Consider the following 24,165-nt stretch of genomic DNA (forward strand, 5'->3'; position numbering starts at 1 on the left):
TCCAGGAAGCTCATCCTGGTAGTGGTCTACCCAGTGGTTGCACTTTGACTGCTCTATGGACACAATCTCTGAACCTGCAGTACCAGAAGCCTTGCTAGGAGTCAGACTTGATCAGCAATGCATAGGCTAGTAGAGTTTTTTGTTTTTTTTAAATTTGAGTACAAAGGGGATTCCTATGGTGATCCCCGCTTCCAACGTGGGGTAAGGGTCTACTCAAACTACCCCCCCAATATGCCCTTTTGTATTTTCAAAACCTGGGGACCACATGTCAAAGTCCTGTAATTTAGGCCAAAACACTTTCTCTCATGTTGCAGTCAGCCAATCAGTTCCTTTGGGATCTTCAGATTCATCTTTGGATTCCCAGATCCAAAATGGCCAACTGGACAATATTTTCCCACAAAAGGATTTTTCCATGTTTTTATTCTTTGATTTGAAGACATCTGCGGATCCTCAACCATCCAGATAACATTAAAAATGACGAAGTTTAACCTCTAACCTAAGCACCATTTTAAACTCTAAAGTAATTTCTTTGAGTAAAGTACTAGTTTTGTGCGAAATATGGGGGATTAACATTGGAACTGGTACTTTTGGAATTACTCAACTTTTTCTTGAGCTCCGTTTGTTGGATCTGCTGGATGATTTCTTTTTTTTTTGGCAATAATTGTGCAGATTCACAAAAGGCTCCAAAGTTATTCAGAAACAAAAATAGCTTTTCCAATGGGAGGTGCGTTGGCATGAAGTGTTTCAATATGAATAGATAGTTTGAAATAAAAGCAGTGGAGAAATTAAATGAAATTAAACCAGACTGTTGAATGAATTCAAACTGCAGAGGTGGGGTAATGTCCCAAAGACTTATGGGAAAGGAGAACAATGACTGTATATATCAGAGATCTACTTTTCATAGTCTGATGGCAGCCATGAACCTCACCATCTAAAATTCAGAGTTGAAAATACCAGGATATGTAGACTCTCAGACAAGAGACCTTCAATTTGCCTGTTCTTTTATCCATCACTTTACCTTTCCATACATGTATCACTCCAATTATCCATCCATCCATCCATCCATTCATCTCTCCACTATTTTATCATTTCACCCTTCCACCCATCCTTTCACCTGTTCTTCAGTCTGACGCTCATCATGTATCCTTTCACACTTCCATTAATTCATAACGTGTCTATCCTTTCACCCATCACTCCTTTCAATCTTCTATCCAACTTTTCATCCTTCCATCTATCAGTCATTTCAACATTATATCCATTCATCCTTCTTTTTTCTCTCCTTTTCTTCTTTCTTTCAGACTTCCTTCCTTTCATTTGTTCTTCCTTCATTTCTTGTTTCCTTCTTTCCTTTCATCCTTTCTCCCTCTTCTCTCTTCACCTTTTTATAAACATATTTTGTTCTTTGTTCTTCTCCTAAATTTTAATTTCTTAGCTTTTTCTTTCCAACTAACTATTTCAATTTGTCTCCTTCGCAGTCAAAGTGTGGGAGTCATTGATTGGTTTCCTGGCCAGAGCTTCTATGCCTCCCTTGGCAAATCCAGTCAGGAAAACCAATGTCAAAGGGACATTATGCACAGGACAGGCCTACTGACATAGTGAACATGCAGTTCTGTGGTGGATGGACTACCGAATCACAAATTTTAGATGGGTCCATCATTAGAAATCTAGCAGTTCCCCCACCTCTAAATAGGTTGGAGGAACTGTGAGTGTGGCAGACTGGAGTCCCATTGTTTATGCCAGGGCTCCCATTGTGCCAAATCTAAATCTAAATGTGACTTCTCTAGACAAGAGCTCTGACTTGGTTAAGCCATTTTCTCTACCCTTCTACAAACCCTGTCTCAGCAGGCTTTTAAATTGAAGCACATGGTCCAAGTAGCACAACCGACAATTATGCATGAATTAGGAAAATCAGATTTGAGCCACTGGAGCTCAGTCAGAGAAACATAATTACATAATATAACTTCAAACAAGCAGTATGACAACTTAGAAAATGTATTCAATGTAGGAGGCTGGCCTGGCTTATAGTTAGTACCTGATGGTACTTTCATCTGGTGCCAGGTCCAGTTATCCCTTATTAGTAGATTAGTAGTGTTCTAGCAGCTTAGGCCGATAGAGGTAGCTGTAACAGAGCAGCTTAGGCTGAACTAGGAGACATGCAAAGCTCCTACTATACCACTTATATCATATAGCACTATCTCATAAGAACCACAATACTCAGAGTTACTAAAAATAAAGTTACTTTATTTTAGTGACAATGTGCCAAAAATATCTCAGAGGATATACTCCCTTAGGAGGTAAGTAAAATACACAAAATATACACACAAGCCAAAATCAGGTAAGTAAACAGTTAGAAAAGTAGCGCAAACACTGTAGAATACAAAAGGATGCAATAGGCCTAGGGGCAACACAAACCATATGCTAAGAAAGTGGAATGCAAACCAGTTAGGGACCCCTGGCCTAGTGTAGTGTGTAGAGGGTTGCTGGGAGTGTTAGAAAACACTAAGGGTGTCCAAGATACCCCACCCCAAGACCCTGAAAAGTAGGAGTAAAGTCACCCTACTTCCCCAGAAACACACTAAAGTTGTGACAGGAGATTCTGCAAGGACAACAACTGATGGCAAAGCACTGAAGAGGGATTCCTGGACCTGAGGACCTGTAAAGGAAGGGTACCAAGTCCAAGAGTCACGAAAGTGTATGGGGGGCAGGAGCCCACTAAAACCCAGATGAAGGTGCAAAATGGTTGCCTCCGGGTGGAAGAAGCTGAAGATTCTGAAACAACAAAAGCTGCCAGGAACTTTTCCTTTGCACAGAAGATGTCCCACGTTGTGCTGGAGGATGCACAGTTGTTTTCACACAGAAAGACTGCAAACAAGCCTTGCTAGCTGCAAACGTAACAGTTGAAGAAAATGGGTGCTGCCAGGGCCCAGGAAGGACCAGGAGGTCGCCCCTTGGAGGAGGAGACAGAGGGGCCAGACAGCAACATAAACAGCCCATGCAGAAGCAGGCAGCACCTGCAGAAGCACTTGAACAGGGGTTCAAAAAAACTGAGCATGGCAGTCACCTCAATACTACAATGGAGGGTCCCACCATTGCCGGTGGTCAACTCAGCGAGTTGAGCAATGCAGGACAGAGTGCTGGGGACCTGGGCAAAGCTGTGCATGAGGGATTCCTTGCAAAAGTGCACAGAAGCCCTAGCAGCTGCAGTTCACGCAGTACAAAGGATTACTGTCTGGTGTGGGGAGGAAAGGACTTACCTCCACCAAATTTGGACAGATGGACTACTGGACTGTTGGGGTCACTTGGATCCAGTGCCTGTGTTCCAGGGACCACGCTTGTCAAGATGAGAGGGGACCCAGAGGATCGGTGATGCAGACAGAAGTTTGGTGCCTTCGTTAGCAGGGGGAAGATTCTGCCGACCCACAGGAGATTTCTTATTGGATTCCAGTGCAGTGTGAAGGCAGACAGCCCTCAGAGCATGCACCAACAGGAAACAGTTGAGAAAGCAGGCAGGATGAAGTGCTACAATGTTGCTGGTTGTCATCTTGCTACTTTGTTGCGGTTTTGCAGGCGTCCTGGAGCAGTCAGCGGTCGATCCTTGGCAGAAGTTAAAGAGAGAAGTGCAGAGGAACTCTGGAGAGCTCTTGCATTTGTTATCTGAAGAGAAACCCACAGGAGAGACCCTAAATAGCCCTCAGAGGGGGATTGGCTACCTAACCAGGTAAGAGCCTATCGGGAGGGGTCTCTGAAGTCACCTGTTGGCACTGGCTACTGAGAGGTCTCCATTGTGCTGTCACACCTCTGCATTCAATATGGCAGAGGTCTGGGACACACTGGAGGAGCTCTGGGCACCACCCCTGAGGTTGTGATGGACAGGGGAGTGGCCTCTCCCCTTTTCTTCGTCCAGTTCCACGCCAGAGCAGGGGCTGGGGGCTCCCTGAACCGGTGTAGACTGGCTTATGCAAGGAGGGCACCATCTTTGCCCTTCAAAGCATTTCCAGTGGCTGGGGGAGGCTACTCCTCCCCAGCCCGTAACACCTATTTCCAAAGTGAGAGGGTGTAGCTCCCTCTCTCAGAGGAAATCCTTTGTTCTGCCTTCCTGGGACTGGGCTGCCCAGACCCCAGGAGGGCAGAAGCCTGTCTGTGAGTTGGCAGCAGCGGTAGCTGCAGTGAAAACCCCAGAGAGCTAGTTTGGCAGTACCCGGGGTCCATGCTGGAGCCCCGGGGATGCATGGGATTGGCACCCCAATACCAGATTTGGCATGGGGGGACAATTCCATGATCTTAGACATACTACATGGCCATATTCAGAGTTACCATTCTGAAGCTACATATAGGTATTGACCTATATGTAGTGCACGCGTGTAATGGTGTCACTGCACTCACAAAGTCCGGGGGAATTGCCCTGAACTATGTGGGGGTACCTTGGCTAGTGCCAAGGTTCCCTCACATGTAGTCACTTTGCACCTAACCTTCACTGAGTGAGGGTTAGACATATAGGTGACGTATAAGTTACTTTAGTGCAGTGTAAAATGGCTGTGAAATAACATGGATGTTATTTCACTCAGACTGCAGTGGCAGTCCTGTGTAAGAATTGTCTGAGCTCCCTATGGGTGGCAAAAGAAATGCTGCAGCCCATAGGGATCTCCTGGAACCTCAATACCCTAGGTACCTAGGTACCTAGGTACCAAATACTAGGGAATTATAAGGGTGTTCCAGTGTGCCAATCAGAATTGGTAAAAATGGTCACTAGTCTGCAATGACAATTTTAAAGACAGAGAGAGCATAGGCGCTGAGGTTCTGGTTAGCAGAGCCTCAGTGACACAGTTAGGCACCACACAGGGAACACATTTAGGCCACAAACTATGAGCACTGGGGTCCTGGCTAGCAGTATCCTAGTGAGACAGCAAAACCAAACTGACACACAAGTAAAAATGGGGGTAACATGCCAGGCAAGATGGTACTTTCCTACATTCAACAAATACTATATGTAATCAAAGTAGCATGTTTCCAATATATTTGTCATATATATGTAATTTAGAGTTGCACATTTGAAGATAGTAGCATTTGCTTAAAAAATGTTAGGAAAATACAGTTGTTGCAAGCAACCGCTCTACAATGATTAGACTATAAACTAGGGTACAGTACACAATAATTATGTTAGAGATCACAATCAATTAATTTGCTATGTAATTATTGATTGATTATATTTTACCACAGATTAACCCAAAATTATATTTTAAATATGTTCAGAAGTGTGCAATAGCAGTCTACGATATTCAGACAATCTAGTATTTTTTAAAACAAAAATTTTAAAATAAAAAGGCTAAAAGTGACATAAGAAACTATCTTAATTTTTCAGGTCATCTCATATCAGCACACCCCTTGCTTATCTCATACACTTGGTACCCATTACCGTGTCCCTGCACCTTTTGGGGAGTTTAGATAGCTCGCCCTGACCAAGGTGCGTTTCTTGCAAGCAGGCTGTGTGGACGTCGCAGAGCTTTAGGTATGAGTGGACCTTATATCAGTTACTGTAGCTGGCCATATTCCTGATATTCCTGATAGGAACTGCTGTATCTCACACTGTGTTCATTGTGCAAGAGGACCCCTGTTACTAATAAATATCCATGTATTCTGAATGTTAAAATCTGCATAGAAAATTAGTTAACGTAGAGGAATAATACACAGGTTTGAAAATGTGCCTACTAGAGTGACCATCAATAATCACATAGTGTACTTATCAACAGCTTATTAATGTAAAATGTCGTACTTAAATTTGGATTAATGTAGTAGTATGCCGTATTAATCATCATGTATTATGTATTTGCCTTATTAAACATAGGCCTTAATTTAGCAAGATCTTGGGCATAGTTCCACAGCCTTGTGCTAAGTTGCATTGCTTAAACGAATCATAAAAGGGCTGCTTAGAAAATTAAAATGTAAATTTTCATTGTGTTGACGAATGCTAGTAGCTGAAATTCTTTCCCATGAGAACTGCTTGCTAGAATATGTTGTACTAGCTATGGATACTTTGTAAAACTTGGAGTGTGTAAAGGCGACGTTCCCAGGAGTTGACAATGGATGGACTGACTGAAGTATAAGCTGATACAATTTTGTTACCTGACATGCCCAACGATGGGAACTTGAGAAGAGGAGCCAATCATCGACATGTGAGCAATGATTTACTAAATTCTTAGATTTGAGGTTCCACTTTCATTGGACTAAACGTAAACATATAATTCTTTGACCAATAGCAATGTGGGATGTAGTTTTAGGGATTCAAACTTAGCCAAACTGCACTGAGAGGAGACAGACCCATTTTTTCCTGACAGTCCCCATAGGTGATGTGCTCACTTTTCCTAAATCTTTATCGAGAAGCGACATTCTTTTATGTCTGTTCCTGAGATATTTCTATCTTGAACTCTATTGCTGAATTACACTGCTTTGCTGACGGAACAGATGTCCAATTGATGAAGACTGTCACTGCTTGCTGAACCAAACTGAGGCAAGATATCAGACAATGTGACTGTTTGCTATATCTATTTGATTTAGTTTTTAGGTACCAACCGCTAATTTTGATAGAGCCATAGTTAGATGTTTTCCCAAATTTGTGTTGACTAAATTGTTTTGCATGATGCCCAAACATGCTATTCTAACCAGAAGGTTAGTTAGGATACTCACTGATGATGCTTGCTAAATATTAACAACAGTTGATGTCTTTTCTTTGCTGAATCTAAATGTATGCCATTTCTATTGTACAGTTATTCTTGCTATTGATTTGTACTGTAATTCTAGAAAATAAAGTGATCCAAGCTTTCATTAAATTGAGATTCTTTAGAAGATTTGGTCAACCAGTATTGTTTCTGTATGCTTATCATATGATTTTGAGGCTAATTTATGTGATATTAGCATTGTTAATATAGGGAAATACTCATTCTAACTTTTACATAAAGGTGTGATTATTCATGGCCAAGGGAGCATGGTGTGTGGAAATTACTGACTTCCAAGAGTATTGATGATATTGATTGGTATTGCTATTGATTTGTATTTGAACTGAGTCTTATGGTGGGAAGTACTCTAAACGCAGTCAGAAAGTCCACTGAACCTCTAACACGTCCCCTTATAATCTAACTATAAGAAACCAAATAAGGTCAGATGCTCTAAAACCCCCGACACACCCGCCCTATCCCATAACATAACAGTAACTGTAAAAACTAACACATAACCCAATACCGACACCCAACCCAGGGCAGACACACCAACAGATGTGCAGCCAATGGCACTTTTCTGATTCAATCAGTGTCTCCCCTGAGCACAATGGAAATTGTGGGTGCATGCCTGTCCAAATCTGGCACCACAATTAAGCATGCCACTCTCACAGCACTAGGCAATCATTAATGCAGAGAATTTCACCAGCGCTCCACTCCAGTAATATAAATAAATCTCCCTCTCCCCTCTTTTCCTGCACAGTGTAGTCTCACTGTGTGTTACGCAGAGGATAATACTTCGTCAGCAGTCATTGGGAGGGAGTCTGGGCCACGGCAGAGGATCAAGTCCACCAAAACTATGTCTGAATCAATATAGTTCACATATTATGTTGGCCATTCTTCCATGTCCCCAGCACCCAGTGATAATGAGGTTTGGGGGATTCATGTGCTGCCCCATCGCCTGTTTTCTAGCAGCCTGATACCTGGAGGCCCCCTCTTGTTCCTTATATGGAATTACCACCCGCACATACAGGCCACCACCCATTCAAGTCTTTTACTGTGTCACACGTAGTGGCATATCTCCTATGCTCCAGCCAGGTTCAGGTGTCCTCTGGAGTAGCAAAAACAGAGATGTCCACGTCCATAATCTTAAACTTAGCTGAGAATATTGGGGCATAGCGAATGTCCAATTCCCGGAGACATTGTGTAACTTTTTTGGAAGGATATCCTTCACTTCTGGATATCCGACGTGTAGTTGGGGGGAAATGGTGATCTTGCTATTTTGTACTTGCCTGGGGTCCTTCGCTTGAATAACTTGTACAATGTGATACCTGTCATGATAATTAAACAAGCTAGCCACTACTGGCCTTGGGAAAGCCCCAGGCAGAAGTAGCCTCTCCAACATCCTGTGAGCCCGCTCCACTGAAAAGAAAGTTGAATTTTTACCTCTCAGTACCATACCTATCAACCAGTTCTCCAGAAACAGTTGCTGGCGCCCTACACCGATTCCAGCAGTCCTACTATTCAGATGTTGTTTCATTGTGAGTGCCATTCTCCCTCATCACCCCTCTACAAGTAGTACACTGTTACCTGTTTCAAGGGAGAATATTTGCGATGCTTGTTTACTTTAGTATGGCTAACATGGTGTCCTGGGAATAGATAAAATGAGCAAAGATCTTATGGTTAGTACTAATTGGTTGATTGATTAGCAGTTTCCTTGACCATCTGTACAACAAACAGTACGAAAAACTCCAAGAACATCAATTGAAAGAGGAAATTATACATTTTTAGTCAAAACCGGAAATTGTTTAACAGGACAATGGGTAAAGAACATTTACTTATCTTGATTGTCAACATAGGATGTTTGAATTTGAAATTCTCGAGAACTTGAAGTTGCTTTGTGAGATAAAGTCTAGAGACTGCCAGGTGTAATTTTGTTTCTAGGGTATTGGTGCTTAAAGATATACAGGGCCTTGGGAAGCATACTGCTTGATAAAAATATTTCTTCCACGGAATAAATTAATAGGAAAAGAAGAAATATATTTTTGCTCATTAGAATCTTGCACGTTTTCCATCCTTTGTTGCCACAATAAGAATAACTTGGGTACTTGCAAATTATATGGAAGGATAGGATGCATAACGATATTAATTTCTTTTTCAGCATATAAGGAGGCCTTCTCGGTGTCTAACATTGCATTAAATTGCAGTCTTATTTCAGTAGGGTTTGTAAAATCACTCAGTCTGTTTAATGACATCGAATTTACATCAAATCGTGAAAACACAAATGCCTTGAGCACAACTAAGGTTTTTTTTTTTCAATCGAATTATCAATTGTTTATCAAAAATGGGTATTTTCCATCGAACGTTAACTACCAAGGCTAAAGATTAGCCTCTGCCAATGAGGAGAAAATGAAAAAATGTCAATTTCCATGCATAGAACATTTTGCAGGTGGGCAATGGCTTCCAGCGAAATTGCTCCCTATGGCTCACTGAGCATCTTCTAGAGAGTACACCTTTATAATCAGTGTGATTGAATTTCTGCTGAGGAGACGTAGCTTATCCTCCATGCTTTGTTTTATTTTGCAAAGAAAACAAACAAAAAAATCTATATTTCATTTCATCTTTCTCTCATCCTGAAAACCAAATTTACATTAGTTGATAGACTTGTCCTTTCTGAAATTAGTTTCCATAACAATTTCCAAAAAAATTGTTATTGCCACACATGGTGATTTCAGGAAATGCTGCCATATACGTAAAGATTAACCTGTCCTTGTACTGTTATCTTTGCTAAATATTTTGTACATGGGAGCCCGAAATTCCAGTATAAGAAACTGACTGTAAGTTGTTATTAAAGTTGAGTTGCGGTGTCTTTAGTCACCTATATTAAGAAAATAATACAGCTGCTCAAATGTAATGCGTTTTAGAGTGGAGTTAGGATGTTCTAATGCCTGTTGTCAGAGCCAGTCACAAAGGTGAAAGGCAGGTACCAGCACGTTATTGCAGCTGCAGTTTAACTAACAGAAATGAGAAGTATGTTTTATTCTCATGATCTGTTTTTTCCTAAAATGAACAGTGATTAGCAGGAAGGGAAGATATATAACTCCATGTTTGTTATTTACACATTATTCAATAGGAAAGGAAGAATCTCTGTGTATGTTACTACTTAATCTGATTATGTAAAACTGATCCTAATATGGTTTGCACACATCATTAACTGGTTTTAGTATGTTTACTCACTCACTACAGATGACACTTTTATTCTTTATGTCTGCCGCCATACTATTTGTTTCCCATGACAGTGAAAGACCCCAAAGATTTAAGAGGTTTGTGGGAAGAATGATGATGTCGCAATGTAAGTCACCCATACTGTACATAATATGCAAGTTATTGTGGAGTTACACAAATCTTTAAAGGCGGTAAACCTTAGGCATAATTACTATCTATCATGAGTATACACAAACGTTTTCTCAAGTGCTCAAAGGTCTGGCCTACGGTGTTACCAAGGGGGACATTGATGCTATCCGGGAGGAGATGAGGGGAGGAGACAGCGTGAGGTGGCTGTAGGTCAAGTGTAGCATGTACATGGTGTTAACTGTTAGTTGAGCACTTATTCTCAGAGTTTCAGTCCATGCCATCCTCTCCATTAAACCCTTATGGGCAGATTTAGGGATATTGTCATGTACTGCAGCACAGCAACACGCCTTGGTGCACTGCACTGTGTGAAATGGAGAGGGCAAGAATGTGCATTAATTAACATTAAATGGCATATTCCTGCCCTCTCCTTGTTCTGTACCCTGTGAAGGTGGAGCATTTTGACACCTTCCCAGGTCCACCACTCATGGCAAATCTGGGAGACCACCCAAATCCATGGGTGGTTGTAAGGGAACACCCATTCTGCACCCAATGAATGCCTTTCTGGTGCAGAGTAAAACAAAGCAGCGACTTGCGCTGCTCTGCATTACTCCAAATCTACCTAGCACCACAGGGCCACACAAGATGGCCATTCATGGCTTGGTGAATCTGACTTTAGTGTTGTTTTAACCGTGTGTCAACATGCATGATGCAAGGGCAACACAATACTTTGATAAATCTGGTCCTTAGTCTCTAGAAGAGACATGGATTTGTGAAAGCTGTGCTCTGCTGTATTTGAGTTACTGTCTCTCCCTGGTGTAGGACTTGTTTGCCTGCCAGTGCTACTTTTAGAGAGTCAATTGTTAAAAGGAAGTAAATTGATTATTGAAGTGGAATGAAATAGAATCTTGGGTCTTGCAATCTGTTGTGCCTTTAGGGCAAAATTATCAAATGGTTGCATCGTTTTTGCACCAGGCAATAGGTGCAAAAACAATGCAACCCTTAAGATGCAATTTATCAAGTCATGCAATGCTACCCTGCATGGCCCCTAGTGGCTTGCTAAATCCAGAGTAATGCAACACAACACAGACTGCTGCATTGCATTACTCTGCCCCAAGGAGGCATTCTATAGGTGGTGCATGGGTGTTCCCATGCAACACTCATGAATTTTGACACATTACAGGATTTACCAGAAGTGGCAGACCTGGGAAAACTTCTATGCCTCCCGGGTGAGGCTTAACAAGTAAAAATATGTTTATTTCTCCCAATGTTTTCCTTTTTCCATGTGTGCTGCATTCTAGAGGTAGAAGAGTGGGACAGTTTTAGCTATGGCATCAGGAGACTTGACGTTTAATACAAGCTTCACCACTTTGACAAGATATGCTGGTTGTGAACTCCTTATTAAATGTCTGGGCTGTATCCAGAACACAGTGGCATTTCTTTGGTGAGAGTAACTCCCAAACCGCACCATAGGAACCAGTCACACCCCAGTTGTGTAATGCACAAGATTGATATCATGGAACTAGAAAGCATTTATTAAAATAATCATAACCTCGACTTGTGACAGATTGTATGCTCTTGGGCAGTCGATACTTGAACATATTTTTCTACTCCATATTTACAGAGGTATGAAGACTTTAAATCAAACTGACCATGAGTAGTAAGCATGCAATATGAAAACAGTACTGTAAAGAAACAATTATTTGTTTTTCCCTATGGGGGAGAGAACACCCAGCCTCATAGACCAGATGCTTAAATGTGATGTAGTGAAAAAGGTATGGACCAAACATGAAGTCCTGCACTGTGGTGTTGGTGCTACTGGTTCACCATATAATTTTATTTTGGTCATATCATGACCCTTCTATGCCATTGTCCCCTTAAATGTCATTATGTGATAGAGATGGGTGAGCCACTGAGGGCTCAAGCAAGCTTGAGTTAGGTGACTGGCTTTTCTTGTATCATGAAGCCCAAAACAAGTAGAGTCTTCTTGTGGCTTCTGTCTGCAACCCACACTCTAACGTCATGCTCATGCAAGCCTTTCTTTTTTATTTAAAAAGTGAGAGCGAAAAAGTTACCAATTTAGTGGCTGAATTGCACAATGTAAAACCAAAAAACCTGAGATCGATATTGGATTCCTGAAAGTTGTGATCCCAGGCAATAGTTTTATTTCACCTTGCCTCATTTTTCTTCAGTGACAGCAATAGGAAATACATGAGCTAGGGATGTAAACTGTACAAAAATGTATCTTGTGATTCATTTAATAAACGTTAATGATATTTCATGTATAATCAGAACGTGGGACATATTAAAGGTGCACATACAACTAACCTGCCTTTTGGTTCACTAATGGCATTTTTGTCAGAGACGGAGGGTGGAGATTGATGTTTCTATGTTCATTTTTGAAAAATATTACTCTAATAAACACCTCTCCACTGACATAATCTGAAGTACTGACGTAAAACACTTCCAAATGTTACAGAAATACACATTTTTGAACTTTTGAAGAGCTTTTTTCATTGTTTACATGTTTGTTGTGCTATGCATTTAACTGTCAAGGTCTTTCTAAAGATAAGTGGGGCAGAACACCTTATGTACTCCTTCAATAAATTCATGCACATTCATTCAAAATCCTTATGAATGTTTTGGTCAGTACAGTAAATTGCAGCCCAGTGCTGTTGTTTAACAGGGGGTCACATTTAAAGCTCAGGGGTTCATCAACCAAGTCTCGAGCTATACAATGAGTATCTCTGTTTAGCAAGGCCCTAGAACTTCTTGGAGACTTGCAATAGTATTATAATATGCAGCGAAGGGTATTTAATGCTATAATTTATGACAGTTTGCAAGGTGTGTTTCACAGTGCAGTAGGTTGTTGCTTACATTCAGTGGGATATTAAGTAAATAATCTCTTCATAGATGTAGCCCAATAGTATACATAAGTGTATGTTTTCTACACACACAAACATACATGCATGCACATGCACGCACATTCACAGTAAACATTTTAGGACTATGTGGAGTTCGCAAAGTGACCAAAAAATCTATGTTGCATTACTCAGAGTTGCGCAAGAGGTGGAATGCGTTAGGTCATGCTGTTTGCACAAATTTTTAGCTTGTGCTTGCCAACCCAATGCTATGCAGAGTTGTTCAAAACTCTGTGCTCTAAGTGGAGTGCAGAGTGGAAAAAAACTCAGTGAGAGGAGTGGAGTTCACTGCCCAGGCCAAGAAAATGTACTTGTCCCCTGCCTCACTCTGCCCTCAGAGTTCAGCGCTAAACCTTATTACTATTTATCCAACATTGAAACACTAGTACTTTTTCTCTATTAAACATGTTAGTACTTTTGCTACCTATTAAAAAATGCAAGTAAAATTTTCAACTGCCCAAATAAACTTTGCCACTAAAACTTGTACATATTTTTTCCTATTCAGTTGATATATATGTTGACACTCCTACAATAAGGAGAGCATAAATTCTGAAAAATCGACTATGAAGGCTAAGACCCTCAACTAATGATTGTTCTTTATGTGACATCCATCAAAAGTAGCTAAATATTCTGTCCACCTAACTGTCGGTCATTTTAGAGGTGGGGGAAATGGTGTTTTTCCAGTGGTGGAAACTCAGGCAGCTCCACCATCAGTGGCATCATTCCTATCTTCAGTCTGCCATCAAAAATGTCTTCAGAGCATCCACTTTGATATTATTTCTGTAAGCTTCTATTCATGTCTGTGGCTACCATAGGTGCTATTGCAGTCTAAGCCATGAAAAATGCTTTGTTGCAGCATAAAACTCCCACTGAGGCAGGGAACATGTGTTTTTTGTTCTTTATAGGCAACTCCCCACTTTGAGAGTTTGTGTTAGACCTGGCATCCGTTGTGTGGTCTCCCCTGTCATTTGTGCCTCCACTTCCTATGTTTTGACTGTGTACTGGACTTTGTTTTTGCTGGTTTTGGTACTCTGGGCACTTGACCACTGCTGACCAGTGCTAAAGTGCAAGTGCTCTCTCTGTAAATTGTATATGTAATTGGCTTTTCCATGATTGGTATATGTGAATTACTAATAAGTGTCTACTAAAGTGCACTTGAGGTGTCAAGGGTCTGTAAATAAAATGCTACTAGTGGGCCTTCGGCACTGATTGTGCCACCCACATGAGTAGCCCTGTAAACATGTCTCAGACCTGCCACTGCAGTGTCTGTGTGTGCAGTTTTAAACTGCCAATTCGACCTGGCAAGTGTACCCACTTGCCAGGCCCAAACCTTTCCTTTTTACTACATGGAGGGTACTCCTAAGGAAGACCCAATGTAGCCCCACTGGCAGGGTGCGGTGTCTGTAAAAGGTAGGGCATGCACTGGTGTGTTTTTACATGTCCTAATAGTGAAATACTGCTAAATTCAATTTTGTTGCAAGGCCTATCTCTCTCATGGGTTAACATCGGGGTTGCCTTTAAATAACTTTTAAGTGCAGTTTCCCTTTGGGATCAGTTAAAGATGCAGAGTTTGGGGTCCTTAAACTCACAATTTAAAAATACATCTTTTGGTAAAGTTGTTTTTTAAATTGTTAGTTTGAACATGCCACTTTTAGAATTGGCCATTTTCTTGCTTAAACTATTCCATGACTCTGCCTGCTTGTGTATTCGCTGTCTGTGTCAGACTGGCAGTTGGACTGTTTGTGAATCTCCACTAGACAGTACCACAAAAGGAGCTAGGGTGCAGCCTGTATATCCTGATGGGTCATCTGGGCTAGAGTGGAGGGAGGAGCTGGCACTTACACCTGAATGGGCTGTGCCTTCCCTCACACAATGCAGTCTCCAATCCCCTGGTGCAAGTCTAGAGCCAGGCCTAGGCAAGGCACAACATACTTTGCTTTGAAGTTTGCTTCCTTCAACGGCAGAAGGGGTTATAAGTAGTGGACCCAAAATCACAGATTCTGTTATTACTTCTGGAGTCAAGATGAACCTCTGCCAAGGAGAAGAGCTGAAGAGCTGGAGGAGGAATACTGCCCCTTTGCCTGTGACAGTGCTTTGCTGTGTTGGCCTACAGTTTCTGCTTCTGTTTGAAAGAGGACAAACACTGGACTTTGTGATATATTCCTGCTTGTGTAGTGTTTCTAAGGGCTCAGACTGAGCTTGGCTCCTGTTTTGAAGTCCCGGGCCATTAAATACTTCCTCTGCCAACACCTGGACTCCCTGCCGAAACTCCTACCATGTCAAGCAAGTGGTGTCCTATCCAGTCCCTGGGCCTTTGAAAGGTGAAGCTGGTGGAACCAAGACTGAAAACCACACACAGGAGTCTTGTGGGGAAACATTTGATGCACCACCTGCAACATGGCTGTAAAAACAACACACAACCTGCATTGGGCTGAGAAATCGGTGCACGACCTGCATCGCAGCTGGGAAATCAACAAATCACCTGCATCGCGGCTGGAGAAATTATCCAAAACCTGCTTGCGGCTGCTGAAATAGACGCAATCACCGTCCGCCCTGATTTTGCATGCATCATTGCTGGGCACCAAAATCGACATGAACCTGCCTAGACCTCGGGTGCCCGTTTGGAAATCAATGCATTGCTCACTTGCGGAGAGACAAATGATTCATCGCCTACCCGACCGGGGAAGAAACACCGCAGGGCCTCGCTTGCGAGTAAGGAATCAACGTATCACTGATTTTTACAAAGCTTTATTTTTGATGCAAGTCAGGTACTTTGTGCAACATCGATGCATCCATTGTTTTCTTTGGAGTAAGACTCTTTTTAATTCAAAAATTAAAAACTGTACTTGTGTACCTTGGATTTTTGTCACTTTGGTCTTGTTTGATTTAGAAAACTATTGGCTATTTTTCCAAACTGATGTGATGTTTATTTTGTAGTGGTTTCACTGCACTACTGTGTGTTTTGGTACAAATACTTCATACATTGCCTTTGAGATAAGTTTAACTGCTTGTGCCAAGCTAGGGGGCGAGCAGGGGTCATCTTAAATGTGTATCTCCATTGCCCTGACTAGAGTGATGGTCCCTGCTAAAAAAGAGTGCAAACTGACTGCCAACCAGAGACCCCATTTCTAATGGTTTGTCTTTGTTAAGGAAATGCTGCTGATGACCCGTCAACCAGAGCACCATGACATATTGGTCAGCTGTTGATCTTGTTTTCCCAAAAGTGCCCTATCTAAGACAGTACAAGTACTCTTTGAAAAACAATTCTGAGCTAATCAGGAAGAAAGTCTAACAAGTAGTGGAAAAGCCAATAGGTCTCACCTTTGGGACCTAATGGCTTTGTCAATAGATTTTAGTCATGCCGTACTGCATTCCGGATACTGTGCATCATAATTAAAGAATAAAAAAAAACTTTTAAAGTGGGAGGCAGCATCATTTTGTAGGTCTGTACACCACACATGTGCCCACCTACAAAATAAAGTGGTGCTTTCTTTGTTACTAATCAGAGTTTGATTGATAACTAAAAAGAGATCAAACACTTGGGAGGGACAGGGGAGGTGCTTAAGCAAAACAGGGGACTCAGGCAGACTGGGAAGGATCATGATGGAAGAAAATAACATGGACAAGGTAACAGAAGAACACAGTGAGACAAAGCAAAAAGGGAGAACAGAGAAGCACAGTGAGACATAGCAACAGTGAGATGGGAGAAGAAACACAGAGGAAGGAAACAACAGTGGGGGGCAGAGTAGTATATGGTGAGACACAGTACCACAGAGACTAAGGAGGTGGGGTAGAGCACAGAAATGCACAGTGAGACAGAGAAAAATGGAGACCAGGGTGGGTGGTCAGAGAAGTACAATGCAAGACAGAGCAATACAAGGATGAGGGGGAACACAGAAGCATTGCCGACACAGAGCAACATGTAGACAATGGCAGAGAAGCACATGGCAAGACAGAGCAGTGCAGAGACAGGGAGTTGGGGAACAGAGAAGAACATGAAGGCAACAGCTGGAGAACACAAGCATATTCGTAGAGTGCTTAACGAAGGAGAAAAAGTAGCACTGAAAAAATGAGAGTATAAGGACACAGTGATTGGTCCATGACTTAGGAAAGGGACAAACTCATAAGTAAAGCTCACACAAGCCATCAAATAAGAAGCTAGCAAATGAGATTGATAATGAGGCCAAACAATGTTAAACAATAGGTGGGTTCTAAGCCTACTGTAATCTAACAAAATGTTTTACGACAGACAGTTCATGGCCTCTCGTAGGTGACACCTAAAATTACCCCTTCTGCCCAGCCTGTTTGACACTCGGTCAGCAGAACACAAAAAGGCCTAAGGTTTACCCTTTGCACTAAATAGCTACAGATTTTTATGTTTAGGAAGTAATAAGAGAAGGACCCATGTTTGAAGGTGCACATTATCTACACTCATAAAGATCCTACTCACTCCACTGGCCATGATGACATTTAGAAGGTTAGCTGCTTTTTGTATCCTTATTCAGTTAATAGCATGAAAATGAATAGATGGGTGCTAGAAATTGGGGTTCTGGTTGGCAGAGGTGTGCACCCTATACAAGCAGGAACCACAATCCTAGTCATGGTAAGTCAGATACACACAATAAATTAACCTGTGCTCAACCTTTGGTAGCTTGGTGCAGAGCAGACAGGCTTACCTTAGGAGGCAATGTGTAAAGTATCTGTGCAACACTTAAAACACTAAAAAGTGAAAACACTATGTAAAAAAATCCAACACTGGGTTAGAAAAATAGATTTCAAAACAAACCAAGACCAAATTTTTGATGCCTTGTCGTCAACCCTGGCAGTATAGATGATGAATCAGTTCTGAACCGTGCAATTGGGGATGCATCACTGCCAGACTCCTTAGGTGTAGGTGATGCGCAATTGCTGATCCGCACAGCTGGTGATGCCATGCCTCCTGAAACAGGAATGCATCAGCATTGAAGGAAATACATTGGTTCTGACGGGTGCAATGATGGCAATACAGTTGCAGCACTTTATAACCACTTCCAAGGTCCCAGGACTGGATTGGAACCACTTGGCAAGGCAAGGCTTGCAGTAAGCGAAGTCCAGGTGCTGTTGCAGAACGGAGTGAAGTCTTTGGTGTCCTTGAGACTTCAGAAAAGGAGACACGGCAGCATGCCCTTGAAGCCGCTTTGATTCTGTGGATGTAGATATGCAGGTCCAGTCCTTTTCACTCCCAGGCAAAGAGGACAGCAGGCAGCAGGGCAGGCACAGCAGAAGTCCAGAAAAGTCCAGCAGAGTGACAGTCCCCTCAACAGCACATCAGTCCTTCTCCCTGGCAGAATGTCCTCAGGTCTAGCAGTGTACTTATTTGGTAGGGTCAGAATTCCAGTCCTTATAATCAGTGGTGCCTTGAAGTGGGAGAGACTTCAAAGAGAAGCCTTTGAAGTGTACAGTGTCCATGCCCTTCCAGTCCTGGGTCCAGACACACTGCAGGAGGGTATGTAACCCTTTGTGTGGCCTCAGGACACAGACGATTCAGGTGTCAGCTCCTCCCTCCCATCCTGCCCAGGACTGGCCATCAGGATGTTGATTGTCAATCAGACACACCTGTGCTTTCTTTCTGTGGATGTCTGGAGGGGATACAAAAGAACCATACTGTAACCTTCCCAGATGTGTATTCAGAGACAGGCAGAAAGCACTAGATGTTTTAAAGTAAGAAAATTCCAACTTTCTAAAAGTTGCATTTTCAGAATTAAAATTTAAAATCCGACTTCACCCTATGTTGTGATCTTAAATTGTGGTTCCAGAGACACCAATTTTTCGTGGTCTAATCTCTTCCCAACTGGAAATTAAACTTATAAAACTGTAATAAGGTAATCCCTATGGTAACCTATGGAAGAGAAGGGCCTTGTAGTAGTGAAAAATTGATTTAGGAGTTTTTCACTACCTCTACATGAAAGATTAAAGAGTACACGTCCAACTATTTAAATACTCTGCTACCTTAGGGGTAACTTATATATATTACAAAATAAGGTTTTGGAATGACAAGCCAGGTCGACATTAAAGTTTGAAACTACACACACCTGCTTGGTAATGGCAGGCCTGAGCCATGTTTGAAGGGAACAGGTAGTGCACTTTACTAGCGACTTATAATTAAAATAAGTATGTCAATTGAGGATAAACCAATGTTATCATGTTTTAGAGAAAGAGCACATGCACTTCACCACTGATCATCAGTGGTAAAGTGCCCAGAGTACTAAAGCCAGCAAAAATGAAGCCAGAGAAACAGGAAGTTAGGAGGCAAAAAGTCAGGGGAGACCACACCAAGGATGCCAGCTTTAACAATGGGATACAGGTCTTCTTCTTGTTAGAGCATATTCAAAGAGCTTCCTCTCTGGAAGTTGGGCTGCATTGTTCCGGCTCGGCTGTGCGGTGATCCAGTGGGCTGTGCGTCTGATTTCTGGTCACTACGCTGGCACTGCGTCGATCTTCTAATTGCGAAGTCAGACTGTGTCGTTCCGGTTCGGTGTGCAGTGAATTTTATCACTGCAGTGCAATCTGTGCATCATTTCTGGCAGGCTATGCATCGATTTTAGCCACACAAGGAGTCCTTCTTGTAGAGATTGAGGGGGTCATTACAACATTGGCGGTATAAGGCGCTTACCGCCGTGCAGAAGACCGCCAATACACCGCGGCGGCCGCGGTAGACCGCCACAGCCATTACGACACACATCACGGAATCCGCCGAAATTCAGACACCCACACAATACCGCCACACCAAAGGTTAGCGAGAAACTGGAGGAAACACATCCTCCACCTCCACGCCAACAGAAACACGCCCATGCCATTACGACCCACGAATCCATACGGCGGTCTTTCAACTGCGGTATTCCATTGGCGGTACACACCGCCGCGCTCAAAATACACACACATCTCCAAAACACCGCCACATTGGACAATTTGAAATACACACACCTGACACACATACACACACCACTCCCACACACCCAATACTATATAAAACACACACCCACATCACCCACAAACCCCTACTACCAAAAATTCAGAGAGAAGGCCAGAGAGACAGCACAGAACAGACATCCCCATCACACAGAGGCACACAACACCATCATCCACGCAACATCCAAGCACAAAACACCACATACCACTACACTCACCACACTCATCAACACATACACCACCCCACACATCACCTACACCACCCCATGTCATGCCAAAGACACCCCCGCTTCTCCGAGGAGGAGCTCAGGGTCATGGTGGAGGAAATCATCCGGGTAGAGCCACAGCTATTTGGCTCACAGGTACAGCACACATCCATAGCCAGAAAGATGGAGCTATGGCAAAGAATAGTGGACAGGGTCAACGCTGTGGGACAGCACCCAAGAAATAGGGAGGACATCAGGAAGAGGTGGAACGACCTACGGGGGAAGGTGCGTTCCACGGTATCCAGGCACCACATCGCGGTACAGCGGACTGGAGGCGGACCCCCACTTCCTCCCCCACAACTAACAACATGGGAGGAGCAAGTCTTGTCCATCTTGCATCCTGAGGGCCTCGGAGGAGTCGTTGGAGGAACGGACACTGGTAAGTCTAATCTTAACCATCATACCCCGCACCCTACCTGCATGATATCATACACCCCCACCATCACACCCTCCCCTATCACCCCAAATCCTCACCTATCTACCCATGACACCAACCACCCATCCCAACCCCAAGACCTGCATGACATAACTAAGCATGGACACCCATCACCAAAGCATGCCCACTGCACAGACCCACAACACCCCCCAACCATCAGCACACAAGCACCCACACAGGAATGCCTGCACTGGGGTTCACGAACACCCAACCATTGCACTCCATGAAACACACACATGCAACAATCATGTACTTATACCCCCGCAGGAACCCGAAGGAACGTCACCACACCAGAGGGTCCAGACAACACCACTCCACCCCCAGAAGAGGCCCACAGTGACAACAGCAGCTCTGCCCCACTGGATTTTGATGACCAGGACGGACCATCGTGGGCCTCTGGACAGTCGGTTCTCCTTGCCCAGCCACAGCCCAACACCGAGCTTACACCCTCTGGTAACACTAGCACAGCACCCACCCAGCGGGCCCAAACCTCCCTACCCAGGACAGGTCAATCAGCGGTGTGTCCACCACTACAGGGCACCCAGGCTAACCCACCACCCCAACAACAACAGGGACCTGGGGGCAGTGGAAGTGGGCACACGGTCCAGGGGACGGAGGCACAGGAACACAGGGGAACTGGGAGGGCTGCTGTGCGACAGAGGGAGGACAGGCCAAGGGAACCAACTCTCAACGAGGCCCTCTCCTCCATCATGGGAGCATACCACCACTCCCAGGAGACGATGGCCACGGTCCTGGACAAGTTGCAGGAGACCCTGCGTCTGCAGGAGGAACAATATTTGGGGTTCAGGGAGGAGCTCAGGACCATCGGCTCCACCATGGGCACCATCGTAGGGGTGCTGACGGACATTCAAAAGACCTTGAGGGACACCGTGGCACTCCAAGGGGCCCCTGACACTAGCCAGGATGATGAAATGCCCACCACCTCCGCCGGCGCTAGTGGACAGGACGCCCCGCAACAGGACCAACACACCAGCACCCCATCCCCTGCAGACGGACAACCACCACGCAAGCAGGCCCTGAGATCCAGGAACAGGACAGAGCAAGATGGCAAGACCCCCGCCAGGAAATAAGACCACCCTGATTAACCCCCCAACTGTCCCACTTTGTTACCATGTCCAAATCGAAACTGACCTAGCTCCACTTCCAATGCCCAGATGTGCAATGTACCTGTGAGACTAATAGACTGGACTCTGCCATGGACATTCCTCCACCATCACCCATCACCAGTTTACAACCCCCCTTCATTTTTTGAGCACTTAAATAAACACCCTTGAAACACCTTAAGGAGGCAGAAGGTGCGTTCGATAACCCTCCTAGTCCGCCCATGGGCCTCATTGTAGCGTTCCTCTGCCCTGGTCCTGGGATTCCGCACTGGGGTCAATAGCCAGGAAAGGTTGGGGTAACCAGAGTCCCCCAATAGTCATACACGGTGCCTCTGGAGTTCACCCATCATATCAGGGATGCTGCTATTCCGCAGGATGTAGGCGTCATGCACTGAGCCAGGGAACATAGCATTTACTTGCGAGATGTACTGGTCTGCCAAACAGACCATCTGGACATTCATTGAATGATAACTCTTCCTGTTCCTGTACACCTGTTTAGTCCTGCGGGGGGGGCAGAGCTACATGGGTCCCATCAATGGCACCTATGACGTTGGGGATATGTCCAAGGGCATAGAAGTCACCTTTCACTGTAGGCAAATCCTCCACCTGAGGGAATATGATGTATCTCCTTACCTGTTTCAGCAGGGCAGACAACACTCTGGACAACACGTTAGAAAACATAGGCTGGGACATCCCTGATGCCATGGCCACTGTTGTTTGAAATGACCCACTTGCAAGGAAATGGAGCACTGACAGCACCTGCACGTCAGGGGGGATTCCAGTCGGATGGCGGATTGGTGACATCAGGTCTGGCTCCAACTGGCTACATAGTTCCTTGATTGTAGCACGGTCAAACCGGTAGGTCACAATTAAATGTCTCTCTTCCATTGTCAACAGGTCCACCAGCGGTCGGTACACCGGAGGATTCCGCCATCTTCTCATATGTCCCAGCTGACGGTGCCTAAGAAGGACAACAGTGAAGAAACAGTCACTATTCCTCCAGGTATGTACCCACAGTTACACACAAGACTACAGCAGACACTAAACCCTTTCTGTATGTGTGTTGAGTGTAGGCCTCAGTATGTGTGACGCAGTTGAAAATGAATCCATGTGGGCCCCTGAAATGGCGGCTGCCTGACCTCTAAACTGGGACAATGGGATTGTGGGGTAACAGCGCTGGCATTGCACACCGTCGCGGTAGGCGGTCGTAGACCGCGGCGCAATGCTGCATTGGTTAACATTGGACCCTATGGGTCCCAGGAGCCAATGAACAGGTGCGCCGGCGGTGATGATGCGCCCGCCGCGGACGTCACTGCCGCGGACGTCACCACCATTTTCTATCTGTTCAATCACTAGATACCTGACCTTCGACAGGAGAGGACCTACACTGCTAGTGCTGCTGTGACCTCGGTCTGGAAGCGACGATGGCTGCTGCGTCTGGGGAAAGGGCCCCTGCCTTCACTGCACAAGAGTTGGAGAAACTTGTGGATGGGGTCCTCCCCCAGTACATGCTACTCTACGGTCCTCCAGACCAACAGGTTAGTACACAGGGAGCACGTTGTAGAGGCTAGGCCTGGGTGGACAGGGCTGGGTGGAAGAGGGAAGGGGGCAGAAGTCACACTACAGTGAAGCATGGGAATAAATGGGCCACATGGACTGAGTATGGAGGGGGCCACTCACATTGATGGTGCAGTTGGTAATGACTGTTCCTCTTTCCTTGTGCATGTCATGTAGGTCAGCGCCCACCAGAAGAGGGACATTTGGCGTGCCATCGCCAAGGAGGTCTGGACCCTGGGGGCCCACCAGAGACGGGGCACCCACTGCCGTAAGAGATGGGAGGACATTCGCCGCTGCAGCAAGAAGACGGCGGAGGCTCAGCTGGGGATGGCCTCCCAACGTGGGAGGGGTGCCCGTCGTACCATGACCCCCCTGATGTTCCGGATCCTGGCGGTGGCCTACCCGGAGTTGGATCGGTGCTTAAGGACATCACAGCAGACACAAGCGGGTGAGTACACTCTCATTCTGCGGACTTTGCGTGCAGTGGAGGTGTCTGGGTGGGGGAGGTGGGCTCTGGGTGTCCCTAGGCCAGGGCGAGTTAGGTAGGGAAGGCCCCTCCGTAATGTAGGCCATGTGGCACTCTACCCCACCTCAGTAAATTATCAAGTTGAGGTATAGTTGACCCTGTGGCATCCATGTGCGCAGATTTCCACCAATGCCATGTAGGCCATATCCCAGAAATTGCATGTGCAGAGGGCAGGAGCGCGGCGTTGTGCATGGGGCTGCTGCGTCTGTCTTGTCTGCCAAAGGTAGCGGTATGCCATGCACTAAAACTTTCTTTGTTCTGTCTCCCCCCTTTTCCTGCTCTCCCTGTCCTTTTGTACATCAGCATCAACAGGCGGAGGTTCAGTGGCA

This window comes from Pleurodeles waltl, chromosome 7, assembly GCF_031143425.1.
Source record: "Pleurodeles waltl isolate 20211129_DDA chromosome 7, aPleWal1.hap1.20221129, whole genome shotgun sequence".
Taxonomy (NCBI): domain Eukaryota; kingdom Metazoa; phylum Chordata; class Amphibia; order Caudata; family Salamandridae; genus Pleurodeles; species Pleurodeles waltl.